Source organism: Triticum urartu, chromosome 3, assembly GCF_003073215.2.
Source record: "Triticum urartu cultivar G1812 chromosome 3, Tu2.1, whole genome shotgun sequence".
Taxonomy (NCBI): domain Eukaryota; kingdom Viridiplantae; phylum Streptophyta; class Magnoliopsida; order Poales; family Poaceae; genus Triticum; species Triticum urartu.
In genome coordinates, this window is record NC_053024.1 from 368,322,836 (window position 1) to 368,339,518 (window position 16,683).

The window sequence follows — 16,683 nt, forward strand, 5'->3', positions numbered from 1 at the left end:
CGACAAATATCAAGTTGATGAAGGAACGCTAGTGTTGTTGGGATCGTTTGTCGTTGTAGGGCCTGCTGCAGTGTTGTCCAAGTCTTCATACTCATCGGTGTCGCAGGATGAAGAATATGAACTGGCCACCAAGGACGGAACCTTGAACTTCTTGAATTTCTTCGGAGGAGGTGCAGACAAGTCAAAATCTTCCTTGAGACCCATTTTCTTCAGATCTTCTTCACCATATAGATGTGATAAGATAGCCCAGGTGCGACCGAAAACTTCATGGAGGTAGTAATGGTTTTTCTTCACTGCATTATGTGTAGCAGTCATCTTGTGAAGAAGAGAACCAAACTGATGCTTAACCCATTTATGGTTTCGATCCACCTTCTGGTGAAGACTAAGAAGCAGCTCATGGTCAGTCGGCACACGTGGAGCCGTGGCTTGAGGAGTAGACTTGGGTGCATTGGCAGCAGAATCATGAGTGGCAGAGTCATCATTGGTGGAGTAAGATGCAGTTTTGCGAAACTTACCATCCAATGGACGAATGCCTTCATCAATGACAAGAGGTGTATTGCCCTTTTCATCAATTAAAGTAAAAGGCTTCTTGAGAACTTCAATCGGGGGCAAGTAGCTGAGGTGATTCTGAAAATCAGCCTTGTAGTTGAGTGAAGACCTTGTTCTGAGGAATCTCATAATCCAAGGAGCATAAGGCTTCATCTCAAACGGAGGGAGTGCAACATTTGCCAGAGTCCTCATGAAGAAATCATAATAATTGGTTGGAATGTTATGAATGATGTTGAATAGTAGATTCTTCATGATGCCAACTATTTCCTCATCAGATGAGTCGTGGCCTTTGATGGGACTCATTGTCCTCGTCAGAATACGATAGACTGTTCTGGGCACATAGAGTAAGTCCTTTACGATGAATTTGGTCCTTGGGGCTTGACCGGGCTTTAGAGGCTTCATTAACACTTGCATGTAATGAGCAGTGAGTTCAGGTTCTTGGTACAGGCAGCGAGCTCCTTCACTGGGTGGACTGATGGGCAGGGCATGAAGTAATTCAGAGGCCGGTGCCTTATAATGAGTATTATCGGTCATCCAGTCCAAGACCCAGGAGTTGATGTCTTCAGGATCACCTATGATATGCAGTGTAGTGTAGAACTGAAGAATAAGCTCTTCATTCCAATAAACAATGTCAGAGCAAAAGTTGAGGAGGCATGCGTCATGAAGCACACTGAGCACAGGAGTGAAACAAGGCAATGATTCCATGTCCACATGAGGAATATGCTCATGGTATAAGATTTTTTCCTGGTTGAAAAGCAGCGAAGAATAGAAATTGGCCTGGCTGGCAGTCTAGAAGCGCTTCCTCCTAAGATGAGCAGAGTCATAAGGGTTGTAGTCAGTGAAGAATACATGCTCGCCAAAGAAGTCATCAGCCTTGATTTTTGTTTCTTTGAGAAGGGATCCTTTGGCTTGCGGTGAGGAGTGTCAGTCAATTGCATCACAACCTCAGGGATCTCAATCTCAGGTTCCACAGGCTGAGGAATTTCAGGTACTTCTTCAGTGGCAGCCTGGGACTTCAATTCTTCATTTACATGTTCATCAGCACTAGTGGCTGGAATTTCTTCATGGATGGACGGAGTTGCATGAGGTTCTTTAGATCCCATTTGGACTTCAGTAGTTACTAGGGACTGAGGAATTTTTTGAAGAGATGTGAACAGAGGAGAGTTGGGGTGCTGACTTTCCCAAAAGTCATCTTTCATCACTGGAGTAGTGCTTCCAATGTCCACATCGTCTTCTTTAACCATTTCTTCAACGTCGGCCTCTTCAGCAGTGAACTGAGGCATGGGCGATGAGATAATTGGTGTTGAAGGGATTGCATCCACTTCAATTTCTTCATCCAACTGCTCTGACGAAGCAGCAGAAGGATTTTCTTCATCGGATTCACTTGGAATCACATAGTCTTCATCAAAATGAACAAGGTCCTTTTGATGGCATGGTTGAGATAGGAACAACATCAATTGGGTTGGCAAATAAGTTGGTCAATGGCTTCATCTTCTTCGGGGTTGAAGAATCTGATGAAGTTGATGCCTTCCTTTTCTTCACTGCTGCACGCTCTGCACCCTTGGTCTTCTTCACATCTGATGCAGATGGAAGGATCAAAATTGGTGTGGGCGCAGGAGGAGCAGAGGAATTTGGTTGAATTTCTTCAGGCGCAACTGATGCAGTTGCCCTGACGTGTTCACTTTCTTCAGGCACAACACTAGTGGTTGCCCTGGCAGTTTCTTCGGCGGCTGGAATGCAGTCATTAGCCCTGGAATCAGCATTTTGTTCAGCAGCCTGATTGTCATCAACGGTGCTGGCATTTTCTTCGGTAGGCTGAGCAGATGCTTCAGCCTGAGGAATTTCCTATTGCGTTGGGGCTGCAACATTTGAAGTGAAGTTTTCAGCGAGTCTCACAAAACGAACCTTGGCTCCCAGCCAATCAGCATGGTATGCGTCAAATTCATCACTGAGTTTCTTGATCTTAGACTATATATTGATGAGTTCTTCAGTTGTCATAGAGACAACATTTTTTCTTCAGGTAGCGCTCCTTTTTGTACTACGCTTTCTTGATCTGCCTGGCCTTCTCAAACTTCCATTTTTTCTTCTTGTATGAAGTGAGTCAACATATGACTTTGCCCAGGAGTCAGCTTGAAATCAGGCATAGGAGTATTTGGGTCCTTGTGCCATAGGTCAATATACACAAGGATCAACTTTGGATCCAAAAGCAGAGGCACACTTGTGCCCTTGGCTCTAGCGGCCTTGACCTGCCTGTCTCTGATGATTTCTGCAAGTTCATCATCATCAGCTTCGTCTTCATCTGACGGTACTTGAAAACCGACCTGCTTCTTTTGAGGACTTGGTCGAGAGCCTCATCCAGTAGTTGCCTTGGTCTTCAACAGAGTGGACCAGTTGAAGAATGCAGTGGTGCTGAGGAACTAGCAGATGCTCCTGAGGCAATAGAGATGCCCGTCGTCCTTTGGCACGAGGCGATATGCGCAGGTGCTGAAGATTTGGTCGGAGCAGCTGAGAGCTTTGGTGGAGGAGCTGAGGATTTTGGAGTGGGAGCAGCTTGAGGAGTTGGCCGTGAGGGCTTTGAAGAATCTAGCCATGAGGGCATTGCTGAGGAACTGGGCCGAGAGGGCACTGAGGGTGAAGCACTTGGCTTGTGAGAAGGCTTCTTTGGCATGGCCTTCTTTGGCTTGCTTGCAGAGGCCTCAACAGTGGCAGCAGCAGCAGCATAGTCTTCATTGAATTTCCTCACTGCTTCTCTTGCTTGTCTGGCCAACTTGGCCTGGCGCTTGGCCCATTCATTAGGATAATCCTCACCGTGCTTGAGGCTGGTGGGATCTGCTTCTTGGCCAGGTGCCAACGGAGGTCTTGGGCATGGAGGATTGAGATCGAATTTCTTCATGTACTTGGGAGTAACATACATGTACTCCCTCCACTCTCTTCCCCATCTCCTCTCTATTCTTTGAATGCACACTTTGCGCTCATTCTTGGTTTCCTTTCCATGAGTGGCCTCATCAGGAGTGCAATAGTCCTTGTATATGTCATCAGGGATCTCAAAAGCAGTATTGACCTCAGGCCTCTTTCCTCCTTTCTGTGGCTTCTTTCCATCAGGCATTTTCTTCAGATGAGGAATTAGAACAATGGAATTCTCTGAAGATGTATGCAACTTTTCTTCGAGAAACGCTGCAAATGAATTAAGTTGATGAGAACCTAGTGATTCAGCAGCTGACATGAGTACCTGTGAACAGAGTATAGTTGCGAGGAATATGGAGAGGTCATATGCGTTCTCAGAGGTTTTTCAAAAAGGAACAAGTTTGAGGAATTTGACCAGATGAGTCTTGAAGAATTTCACTAAGTGTTCTTTGTCTTAGGTTCTAGAGATATATAGATTGAAAATCCACACATTTGAGGAATCTTGAAGAAAAATATAGCTTTAGAGAAATGAATCAAGAACAGATGACATGTGAGGTGTTCAGTGTGTGATGAATTTGAGGTATAAACACCTTTGAAGATTTTGTAGTTATCAATTGAATCAAAGAGGGCAGTAAAAATAACTTTTAATTACCCTGGACGAAGAACACATCGAACTGAGAGGTGTAGATGTGAAGTTCGTTAGTTCAGATCTTCCACGCCCTAACTTGGCAGAGGAAGACAGCTACGGCGGTGGCGGAGTGAAGAAATCCGCACCTGGCGCGAGTACGACGGCGACGAGGTAGATGCAGTGAAGCTCTTCCTCACCGGCGATGATGAAGTAGCGGTGGCGCTAGGGTTTGAGAAGCTCGATCTGGAGTGAGAACGAGCGGAGTAAAAGTGAAGTGAGGAAGGGAAGGCGTATTTATAGCCACGGAGAAAAAACTGTTCGCCCGAAGAAATTGGACGAACGTGCTTATTCGCTTGACATGTGTCACCCACGTACTGAGAAGTGGAGATCGTGTGAGATCATGGGTGAATGGATAAGTGTTGTCGTGGGATATGGAACGGTTTGAGCGGCAAATCCGAAAATTTAGATAAGATAGGTTTTAAAGTTCCGTTTGCAATTTCTTCAGCTGACAAGGACATAGTGAAGATTTTGAACGAGTTTCAAATAGAACGCACATGAAGAATATGTGAATAGACTGGGTTGAGTTTAGCATAGAGGGGGAAGTGTCCGATCATATTCACTTAGCAGAACAAGCAACTTGAAGAAATAGCAATAAGTGAATGTTGTAGAGGACATAAAATCATATATATATATAGCCCGTCTATTCTAATAATATTATCAGAATTGTTATTCTGATAACACTTCCGCACTGCATGCTCAACGCGAAGGCACTGCACTTTCTTTAGCCAGAGCACTGCATTACAGAGACTAATGAACTTCATGTCGGAAAAAACTGTGCGTAGTGTTTTTTTGGTACTGTTTCTGCTCTAAATTTTTAACCGTTTATCGGAACGAGGCGTGTAATATACCGTTGGAAAGCTACGGATTAGGCGCAACTTCGCCATGTTGAACACTTTTTGAGATTCCCCACGGTTTAAGAGCAGTTTCGAAAACGGTGCAGCCAACAAAGAGTGGCAGCGAGCGTTTTTTCACGTTTTTTTCTAAACCGCTCGTCGCAATGAGGCAAATGATACACCATTGGATAGATATCGTCGAGGTGCATCATTTTCATAACTATTATTTTCTCTAATTCGTTATGGTTTAAGAGCAGTTTCAAATTTACTAAATCGCGGAATTCTGTTTTTTCAAATTTTTTCAAATTTTCGGTACTGTTTTCGCTCCAGTTTTTTAACCGTTTGTCGAAACGAGGCATGTAATATACCATTGAAAAGCTATGGACGAGGCGCAACTTTCATATGTTGAAATGTTTTTTAGATTCCTTATGGTTTTAAGTTAATTTTGAAAAATCATGCGGCTGACGACGAGAGGCAGCGGCCGTTTTTCGCGAAATTTTTATAAACCGCTGGTCAGAATGATTCAAACGATACGCCTTTGGAAAGATATGATGAGGCGCAACACCCAAATCGAATTTGAATTTACCGACATGTGGACATTGTTTTTCGCGACACCCAAATCGACGTGCGTACTTCATCCGACTGAAAACCGCACTACATCGGACGAAAAACTGCACTGCATCAAACGGGTAAGAGAACTGCATGGTTTCTTTTATTCAAACGTAATTTTTTCAAGGACGACAAAATAGAGTGCACTTCACATCGGGTGTAAATGAACCACAACACTATCAAGAAGTTAACCGCATTACTTTTTTTCGCTTTCGTAACAATTTTTTTGCACTTACGAGATGAACAGCATCATACGGCCGACCGCAGTGCTTCAGAATGAAAACAGCACTGCATCGGATGGGCAAGCGAGCTGCATAATTTCTTTTGTCGGACGTTACTTTTCTCATACGAGTTTTTGTTGTTTTTTGTAACTTTTTTTATGAACAAGAGTGGACCGCAGAGACTAGGGCAAATGAACCACATGATATATCAAAGTGAACCGCATTAGCATCTTGTTGTTTCGCTAATATTTTTGCATGTTCATGTTGGGGGCAAGTGAACAACATCACTCTAAAAAGTGAAGCACATCCGAGTACCAAACGCACTGCAAGTGTAGATGTAGTCGACTAAATTCTTATGACACACAAAATAAATTGCACTGAATTCTAAGACACACAAAATAAATTACACTTCATACAGAGGGGTAATAAGCTGCTGCACAAATTAAAGTGAACAGCTTTTTTGCCAAACCTAAAAAAATGCGTATGCACTGCGACGAGAGGACTCTGCACTGCGTCGACAATACCCAAACCTGCACCGAAACACACTCTGCACTGCAAGAGTTTCCTGTACATCCAAAATACCAAAAAAACAACAAAAAATGTTTTTTCTCATGCAATGTAGTTTTCTCCTTTTCTTCCATTTTCCTCATGCAAAACTGTAAGCTGGACTACAGTAACAGCCAAGAGTAAGCCACATTGAAGATTTTGTTTAATTTCTTTGTAAGAGAGAACCAACGCTCCCTTACAAACGTACTGGAACCAAGCTGGCAACGTGCTACAGGAGAGACTCAACCGAATTGAACGGGGGCAGCCACCGAGCTACATCGGGTCCAGAGGCACACTGCACTGCACGCTCGCACACTACCGTACTGCTTTATGTGCGTTCACCCGCAACTGGCGATCTGGGAGTGCGCCTGTGTAATCTGAGGCTGGTCACCATTTTGTGTGCAAAACTGCACTGCTAGGAACTATACTCCACCGAACTAGAGATTAAACACACGGCCAAATCTGAAGAAAAAAACAAAAAATGCATATGTACTGCGCCGAGAGGACAACACACTGCATCAGAAACACCAAAAATACAAAGCACTCGGGTCCCTTGTTGGCCCCAGCACCAGCGCCAGCAAACTTTGCTAGGCAAACCGGACTACACGCCGCGGCTGGAGCTGCCGACGCCGGGGAGCTGCACTGAATCACGTTGGCGACCGAACCACGTCCAGAACAGAGAGGAGGCGGTGACCGAACCAGGGCGCATTAGAGAAGGGTGGCGCGGGGATCTGGGCTGGCGCGAAGAGAGGCGACGCGGGGAGTTGGGCTGGTGGTGCGGTCAGCCGAGGCCGCACCGACCGGCGACAGAGGGAGGCCATAGGTAGAAGTAGGGGACGGAAGGGAGGGTACTGCAGTGCCGCGCCATCTTCAGGTCAGCTCGCTAGAGGGGAGCGGATGCAGGAGAGTTCGTCAGAGGGGGTGGGAAGCAGTAGAGATCGCCGGCAGGTAGGGGGAGAACAAGAGCTCGCCCGGGGAATGGGGGACCCACGCCATGCAGCCAGAGGAGCTGAATCTCGGGACGGAGGTAGGCGCTCTTGGCCCAAATTCGACGACCACCGGGGAGGGAGGTCACATGGAGGCGCCTAGATCTGACGGCAGCCTGGGGAGGTACTAGCGGCGGGGATGCCCATCGCCTCGTCATGCTTGGGATGAAGAAGAGAGCGGCGCCACGCCGCCAAAGGAACTACACACGCGCTCTCCGTGAACTACATACGCGGGAGCAGCTGTGGAGTGCAGGGCGTCTAAGGAGATCTCACCGGAGGAACTCAACGTCCGTGGTCCGGCGGTCGGGGGGCTGCCGAATCCATGGACGGAGAGCCAACGGAGCCATCGGAGTTCCGTCTCCCTGTTCAAACCCCCGACAGTCGGTCGTCGCAGGAGGCCATTTGGAGGGGAGACAAGGTCGTGACGGCCCTCCTCGGCAGTGGATCGGTTGCGTGCTCTTCCGGATCTGGGCAGCACACGAACTGAGGCAACACCGATGAGGTTCGGTGAGGGATGCGGCGACTAGGAGAGGCGCGTTGGGCCGGCCGTGGGCAGGGGAAAAGGAAGCGGATCCAGGGGTGGCGGCGATTCTAGGAGGAAGAGGAGGTGCGGCAGCCCTGACAGGCAGGAAGAGGTCGCACGGCGCCCCGGCTGGGAGGAAGAGGAGCTGGAGGTGGTGCGGCGGCGCGGGGCGGGAGGTGGTGCGGCGGCGGAGGAAGGTGGTGTGGCGGCGTGGGGTAGGATCCAGGGGGCGGCGTGGAGTGGGAGCAATGTGGGAGAGAGGTGGGGGTTGACCGGGAAAAGGTGGGTTAAGTGGGGGAGGGGCACGGGGAGAGAGGGGAGTTGGTGGTTAGTTTGTAGCTTCGGGTGGGCGACGGGTGTTAGCAGAATAAGGCAGAAGTGTTATTAGAATAAGGCCTTAAGGGTGTTATCATAATAGACCCACCCTATATATATTTATATATATATAGCCAATGAAGAAAAACGACGGAAATGGTGAAGACAATGCAAATTGAAAAACTGAGGAATTTCAAAGAACTAAGGAAAAAACTCAATTGAAGATTTTCAACATTTTGTGGTGGCGTGACCCACCGTATAAGAATGATGATTTTAGACACCGCGTACAATTGTCGTAGGGTTCTGAGAATCAAATTCTTCGTTAATTTCTTCACACTTAGAGTGTTAGTCTTCATTGATTTAACAAAAACGTTTCTTCATGTGTTGCACATCTAAGTCATCAATTTTGCATAAGTGTTAGGATGGGTGTCCTTTTCAAAGAACATTCGAAGATTCTAGGATATTTAGCTCACACTGCAACTTGCTAAATCTCTTCTCATCCAAGGGCTTAGTGAAGATATCGGTTAGCTGTTCTTCAGTCTTTACATGCTCAATAGAGATTTCGCCCTTCAACACGTGATCACGAAGAAAATGATGACGAATCTGAATGTGCTTTGTCTTTGAGTGCTGAACCAGGTTATGAGCAATCTTGATGGCACTCTCATTGTCACAGTAGAGTGGCACATTCTTCACATTGACGCCGTAGTCCTTGAGAGTTTGCTTCATCCATAGCAGTTGAGCACAGCAAGAACTAGCAGCAATGTACTCAGCTTCAGCAGTAGACAGTGATACGCAGTTCTGTTTCTTCGAGGACCAACAGACCAAAGATCGTCCGAGGAAATTGCATGTGCCAGATGTTGACTTGCGATCCACACAATAACCAGCATAGTCAGAGTCTAAAAATCCAATGAGATCAAAAGCCGAGCCCTTGGGGTACCATAATCCAAGTGTTGGTGTGTGAGCTAGATATCGAAGAATATGCTTCACAGCTGTATGGTGTGATTCCTTCGGTGTAGCTTGAAATCGGGCACACATGCAAACACTAAGAATAATATCTGGCCTAGATGCACATAGGTACAATAAAGAACCAACCATGGAGCGGTATACCTTTTGATCGAAGTCGATACCATTTTCATCAGTGCATAGATGGTCATTTGTGGGCATAGGGATTTTGACTCCTTTGCAATCTTGCATGCCGAATTTCTTCAGTACATCCTTGAGATATTTCTCCTGAGATATGAATATGCCATTGCACTATTGATGAATCTGAATACCTAAGAACAATTTCAATTCTCCCATCATAGGCATTTGATATTCTTCACTCATCATATAGGCAAAATCATCAGTATAACGTTGGTCAGTACAGCCAAAGATAATATCATCAACATATATTTGGCACACAAACAATTCACCATCATAAGATTTAGTGAAAAGAGTTGGATCAAGTGAACCGGGTTTGAAGCCTTTCTTCATGAGGAATTCCTTCGAAGTATCATACCACGCTCGTGGGGCCTGCTTGAGGCCATAGAGGGCCTTATTGAGTCTGAAGACTTTGTCAGGATGCTTTGGATCTTCAAAACCTGGGGGTTGAGAAACATATACTTCTTCCTCAAGCTTACCATTGAGGAACGCACTTTTCACATCCATTTGATATAAAGTGATATCATGATGGTTAGCATAAGCAAGTAATATGTGAATAGCTTCAAGTCTAGCAATAGGTGCAAAAGTTTCATCGAAATCAATTCCTTTAACCTGTGTGTAGCCTTGAGCTACAAGCCGTGCCTTATTCCTCATCACAAGGCCATTTTCATCTTGCTTGTTGCGGTAGATCCACATTGTGCCAATGATATTGTGGTTGCGAGGATCTGGACGTTTGACTAATTCCCAAACGTTGTTGAGCTCGAATTGATGTAATTCCTCTTACATAGCTTGAATCCACTCAGGCTACAGAAATGCTTCATCTACCTTTGTGGGCTCTGTGATAGAGACGAAAGCCAAGTGCCCACAAAAGTTAGATAAACGTGAAGCTCTTGAGTGTGTGAGAGGACCTGGAATGTTGATGTCGCTGATGATTTTCTCAATTTGCACTTCATTTGCACGCGAGGATGAGCGGGTTGACGTTGAGGAATTTGATCAGCATTTTCTTCAGCACCACTATCCTTAGGTGCATTAGCATGACGTTCTTCATGCTCTGGAATAACTTCTTCAGTTGATTCTTTAGTAGGAATGACATCCTCTGTAGCCTTGAACTTAATAGATTCCTCAGGAGGTATTTCATCTGTCATGGGAGGTAGGTGCTCTCTTTGCGAGCCATTAGTCTCATCAAACCGCACATCTACAGTTTCAACAACCATGTGATGATAGGTGTTGAAGACTCTGTAGGTGTGCGAGTCCTTACCATAACCGAGCATAAAACCTTCATGTGCTTTCGGTGCAAATTTAGAACTGTGATGAGGATCTCTAATCCAACATTTAGCACCGAAGACTTTGAAATAACTCACATTGGGTTTCATGACAGTGAGAAGTTCATATGTTGTCTTCTTGAAGAATTTGTGAAGATATACCTTGTTGATGATGTGGCACGCAGTATCAATTGCCTCAGGCCAGAAGCGAGGAGGCGTCTTGCACTCATCAAGCATAGTGCGGGCCATCTCAACAAGAGTCATGTTCTTGCTCTCCATGAAGCCATTTTGCTGAGGAGTATAAGGAGAAGATAACTCATGAGTAATACCAAGTTCATCAAGATAGTCATCAAGGCCAGTGTTCTTGAACTCAGTTCCATTATCACTCCTGATGTGCTTGATCTTCACACCAAAGTTGGATGAAGCCCTCGTGGAAAATCGTTTGAAGACTTCCTGCACTTCAGTTTTGTAAGTGATAATATGGACCCATGTATATCGAGAGTAATCATCAACAATGACAAAGCCATATAAAGATGCAGCATTGGTAAATGTGGCATAGTGAGTAGGGCCAAAGAGATCCATGTGAAGCAATTCAAATGGTCGAGTAGTAGTCATGATAGTCTTTGCTGGATGCTTGGCCTTGGTCATCTTTCCAGCTTCACAGGCTCCGCATAAGTGATCCTTGAGGAATTTGACATTTTCAATGCCAATGACATGCTTCTTCTTCGCGAGCGTATGCAGATTCCTCATGCCAGCATGAACAAGTCATCGATGCCATAGCCAGCCTTCTGAAGCTTTTGCAAGAAGACATGTAGCAGATTGTGGTCCTGTAGAGAAATCAACAATATACAAATCTCCTCACCTAAAGCCTTCGAAGACTTTGGAATTGTCAGCTTCCATGATCACAACACAAAGATACTTGCCAAAGACAACAACCATATCAAGATCACAAAGCATTGAGACAGGCATGAGGTTGAACCCTAAGGACTCGACACGCATGACTTTGTCCATGTGTCGATCCTTTGAGATTGCAACCTTACCTAGACCCAATACCTTACTTTTGCCTTTGTCAGCGTAGGTGATATGCTTCAGATGTGATGGAGATAAAGCAATGTCTATCAATAAGCTCCTGTCACCAGTCATGTGATTTGTACATCCACTATCGAGGACCCACTCAGTGGCTTTGGGTTGATCATCCTGCAGATGAATTAGTGCAACTTACGAACTCATATACTTCACCAATGAAGAATATGGTATCAATTTCATCAGATCAATTTAATCAAGCAATAAAAACAGGTAAAGCAGAATGAGGATGCGAGAAATGAAAATTCATTTCTTCATGAATAGCTTGCGTCCTTTCAAGCATATTCAGGTCTCCAGCAAATTCTTCAGACGATTAAGTTCGTCTGGAGACCTGGCCCTGCATAAGAGATTAGTTCTTTTTCTTCACCACCCACATCTTAAGGGGTGGCAAAGAGTTCATCATTCTGCGAGCTCCATAAGAGAAAGGTGGCACAGACGCCAATCCACTTCGTTTCACATAAGAGGGGTTAGGATAAGCATAAGAGTAGGCAGAGAAATTCTTTGAGGACTTATGGACATAATGATTTGAAGAATATTGCACATATCCATAATCCTTAGATCTTCCCTGTGAAACAGACGGGTTAGCACGATGATGTTCATATGAGGACTTTGATCCTTTTGAGGAATTTGATCCATGAGAGGAGTTTGGTCTGTATGAGGACTTAGATCCATATGAAGAATTTGGTCCATATGAAGAATTTGATCTGGGGTTCCTATTCTTCACAGGTGGTGTCATGATGACATTCACATGAAGATTTTCAAGGCACCTTTTGGGAACCCAGATTTTCTTCATAGGAGGGCCGTTCCTGCAGTTAGTGCCAACATATCTAGCAAATACTTCACCATTCTGATTTTTAAACAGTTTATAGTTAGAGTCAATGGACTCATCACAAGAATATGAAGATTCACATGTAATGCCAGATAAAGTAGATGGATCCACTGAAGGTCCCTTTGCAGCAACCCATGAGGTTTTGGGATACTGCTCAGGTTTCTAGTAGGTCCCATCAGCATTGATTTTCCTCTCAAAGGCAATACCCTCTTTCCTAGGGTTCATGTTGATGATCTGCTTTTTAAGCACGTCACAAAGATCCTGATGCCCTTTGAGGCTTTTGTACATGCCTGTCATATACAATTCCTTCAACCTTGCATCATCAGTGATACTAGCAATGTCCTCAGATGAGGAATTAGTGATAGTAGAGGCAGTTGAAGAATTTGCAGCAATGGAAGTATTTGAGCATTCAGGTGAAGAATTAGCAGTTTCATGTTCAATGCACTTCAAACATGGAGGAACAAATTCATCCTGAGTAGCGCTGATCTGTTGAGCAAGTAATGAATCATGCTCCTTCTGAAGATCTTCATAACTCACTCTTAGCTTCTCAAGATCTTGCTTTCTTTGAAGAAATTCATAAGGAAGCTTCTCATGATCAGTTAGGAGAGTGTTATGATGAGCTTGAAGATTGTCAAACTTGGACTGAAGTCTTTGAAGATTTTCAGTCAAGATTTTAGTGCGATCCATTTCCTAGCCCAACATATCATCACTTTTATCTAGCATATTTTGAACCTTTTCAAGAGCCTTTCGCAGTTTCACAGCAATCTTAGCAAGTTTAGAATAGCTGGGTTTGAGGTTTTCATCAGATTCATCCTCACTAGATTTAGAGGAGGGATATTTGAGTACCTTTGAGCCTTTTGCCATGAAGCAATAGGTGGGAGCTTAGTCCTCATCGCCGTCATCAGTAGTGTTGGGGAGGTCCTTTTCTTTAGAGTTGAAGATGGACGTGCTGACGAACACGGTAGCGAGGGCTAGGCTCGCCACACCAGAGTCTGACTCCTCAGATTCCTCCTCTTCCTCATTTTCCTCAGATTCAGCCTTAGAATCCATTTCCTTGCCAATGAATGCTCGAGCCTTCTTGGAGCTGCTCTTCTTGTGAGATGAGTACCTTGAGGGTCTTGATGACGAGGACTTTGAAGATTTCTTCTTCTTCTTTGAATCATCATAACTGTAATCCTTGTACTTCTTCTTCGATTCCTTTTCCCACTGAGGACAATCTTGAATGTAGTGTCCAGATTTTTTACATTTATGGCAGAGTCTCTTCTTGTAATCATGGGATGAGGAATCTGATCTCAAGTCACCACCTCTTGAGGATTTACCAAAACGACCACATCTTTAGAACTTTTGAAACTTCCTCATGAGCATTGCTAGCTCCTGGCTCAGTTCTTTAGGGTCACCAAGGCTGCTGTCAGAATCTTCACCATCAGATTCGGATATTGCCTCGGCCTTTAGAGCCCGTGATCTACCATAACTTGGTCCATAGAGATCTCTCTTCTCAGCAAGCTGCAACTCATGAGTGTTTAGTCTCTCGAGGATATCAGTGGGATCAAGTGACTTATAGTCTCCATGTTCTTGTATCATCAATGCCAAGGTATCAAATGAGGAATCAAGAGATCTCAGCAATTTCTTCACCACCTCATGGTCGGTGATGTCAGCGGCACCAAGTGCTTGAAGCTCATTTGAGATGTCAGTGAGGCGATCGAAGGTTTGCTAAACATTTTCGTTGTCGAGTCTTTTGAAGCGGTTGAAGAGATTTTGAAGAACGTCAACTCGAGAGTCATGCTGTGTTAAGACTCCCTCATTAACCTTGGACAGCCTGTCCCAAATAAGCTTAGCTGTCTCTAGAGCACTCACTCTGCCATACTGCCCTTTGCTCAAATGGCCACATATGATATTCTTCGCTTCAGAGTCGAGTTGCTTGAATCTCTTCACATCAGCAGCATTGATGGTGGGAGTGACAGAGGGAACACCATTCTCCACAACATACCAGATATCGTTATCAATTGCCTCAAGATGCATGCGCATCTTATTCTTCCAGTAGGGGTAGTCCGTCCCATCGAAGGTAGGACACCCAGCAGAGACCTTGATCATACCTGTGGTTGACATAACCAAAACTCCAGGCGGTTAAACCAAAATCACACAGAACAAAGGAGTACCTTGCTCTGATACCAATTGAAAGTGCGTTATATTAACTAGAGGGGGGTGAGTAGGCGATTTTTATGAATTCTTCATTGAGGAATTTCAGGGTGAGGAAATTCCTGGGTGAAGAACTACTTGCAGTAGAATAAGTACTCAGAAGTAAACATAACAGTGCATGAGCATAGTCTTCATGATGAAATGAAAACAAGCACAGAGTACAGAAAGCGTAAACACAGGATAATACAGTATAAGACAAACAGACTGAAGAAATTGAACTGAGGAAATTGAGAAACTCTTTAGTCAAAGTCTTCAAACAGATATGAACAAGCACTCAACACATAAATGAGGAAATGGAAGGGTTGAGGAAATGGAACCAGGTAGCTTGGTGAAGACAATGATTTGGTAGACCAGTTCCAACTGCTGTGACAGTTGTACGTCTGGTTAGGGCGGCTAGGTATTTAAACCTAAGGACACACAGTCCCGGACACCCAGTTCTGAACACGCAGTTCAGAACACTTAGTCCTCACCGTATTCCCCTTGAGCTGAGGTCACACAGACCTCGCGCAATCACTCGTGGTAAGTCTTCAGGTAACTTCCAAACCTTCACAAACTTGGTCACTCGGCGATCCACAATTTCCTCTTGGATGCTCTAGACCATGATGCCTAACCGTATGGAAGATGCACAGTCTTCAAAGGTAACAAGTGTTGCATCCATGCAGGATCAATCTCTTCAGTGATGCTCAATCACTTCCGGTTTTTAGGTGTTAGTGTTTGGTTTTGGGTTTTCCTCACTTGATGATTTTCGCTCAAAGTCCTTGGGGTATGGGATGCTCTCAAATGACAAGTGTCAGTTTCTCTCGGAGCTGCCAACCAGCTAGTGGTTGTAGGGGGCACCTATTTATAGCCTAGGGAGCAGCCCGCCATGATAAGACATAAATGCCCTTCAATGATATGACCGTTAGGTGGGAAGATATTTTGGGACAGCTGGCACGTAGCATAGCAACGGTCAGAAATTTTACTATCAAATTCCTCAAGGCTATCATGTTCCTCACTTGTAGGCAATCCGCACTAGCGAATTCCTAACTCCTCGGTCAGAACAAATTCCTCAGAGACCAGAAGAACTTCGTCTCTGTCACTGAAGAAATAGACTGAACTGCATGAGATTTCCAATGGCTTCACTTGAAGGGATTGGTAGGTGTAGGATTTTGAGTTAAGCATCACATTGAAACTTTTCCTTAGTTTTTCCTCGAGCCCCTTTAACAGCATGGTGTTTCCTATGACTCAAGAAAGAGAAAATGAAACTACGAGAACAAAAGTCTTCATGCTTCATTTTCCTCGAATGAATACCAAGTCTTCAGGATTGCACCAATTTCTTCATCTTCAAAGTCTTCAGAAATCCAAAGTATTCAGTCGAAGAACTTCATTTTTAGGGGTCGACTTTCTCTGTAAATATCAAACTCCTCATAGACTTATGGACCTGTCTACACTCATAAACACATTAGTCCCTTAACCTATAAATCTTCAATACACCAAAATCACTAAGGGGCACTAGATGCACTTACATTTGTCTTCAATAGTCCAAAACCACTATGGGGGCACTTGATGCACCTAGAGTCTTCATGCCATGAGTTGCCATCATCGCCGACCTCTTCATCTTGGTTGCCATTGTTGGGGAACGTAGCATGCATTTTAAAAAAAATCGTATGCTCACACAAGATCTATCTAGGAGATGCATAGCAAAGAGAGGGGTTGAGTGTGTCCACGTACCCTCGTAGACCGAAAGCGGAAGCGTTTGACAATGCGGTTGATGTAGTCAAACTTCTTCTCGTTCCGATCGATCAAGCACCGAGCGTACGACACCTCCAAGTTCTGCACACGTTCACCTCGATGATGTCCCTCGAACTATTGATCCAGCAAAGTGTCGAGGGAGAGTTCCGTCAGCACGACGGCGTGGTGACGGTGATGGAGAAGTGATCAACGCAGGGCTTCGCCTAAGCACTACGAAGATATGACCGAAAGCGTAAACTGTGGAGGGTGCGCCGCACACGGCTAACAA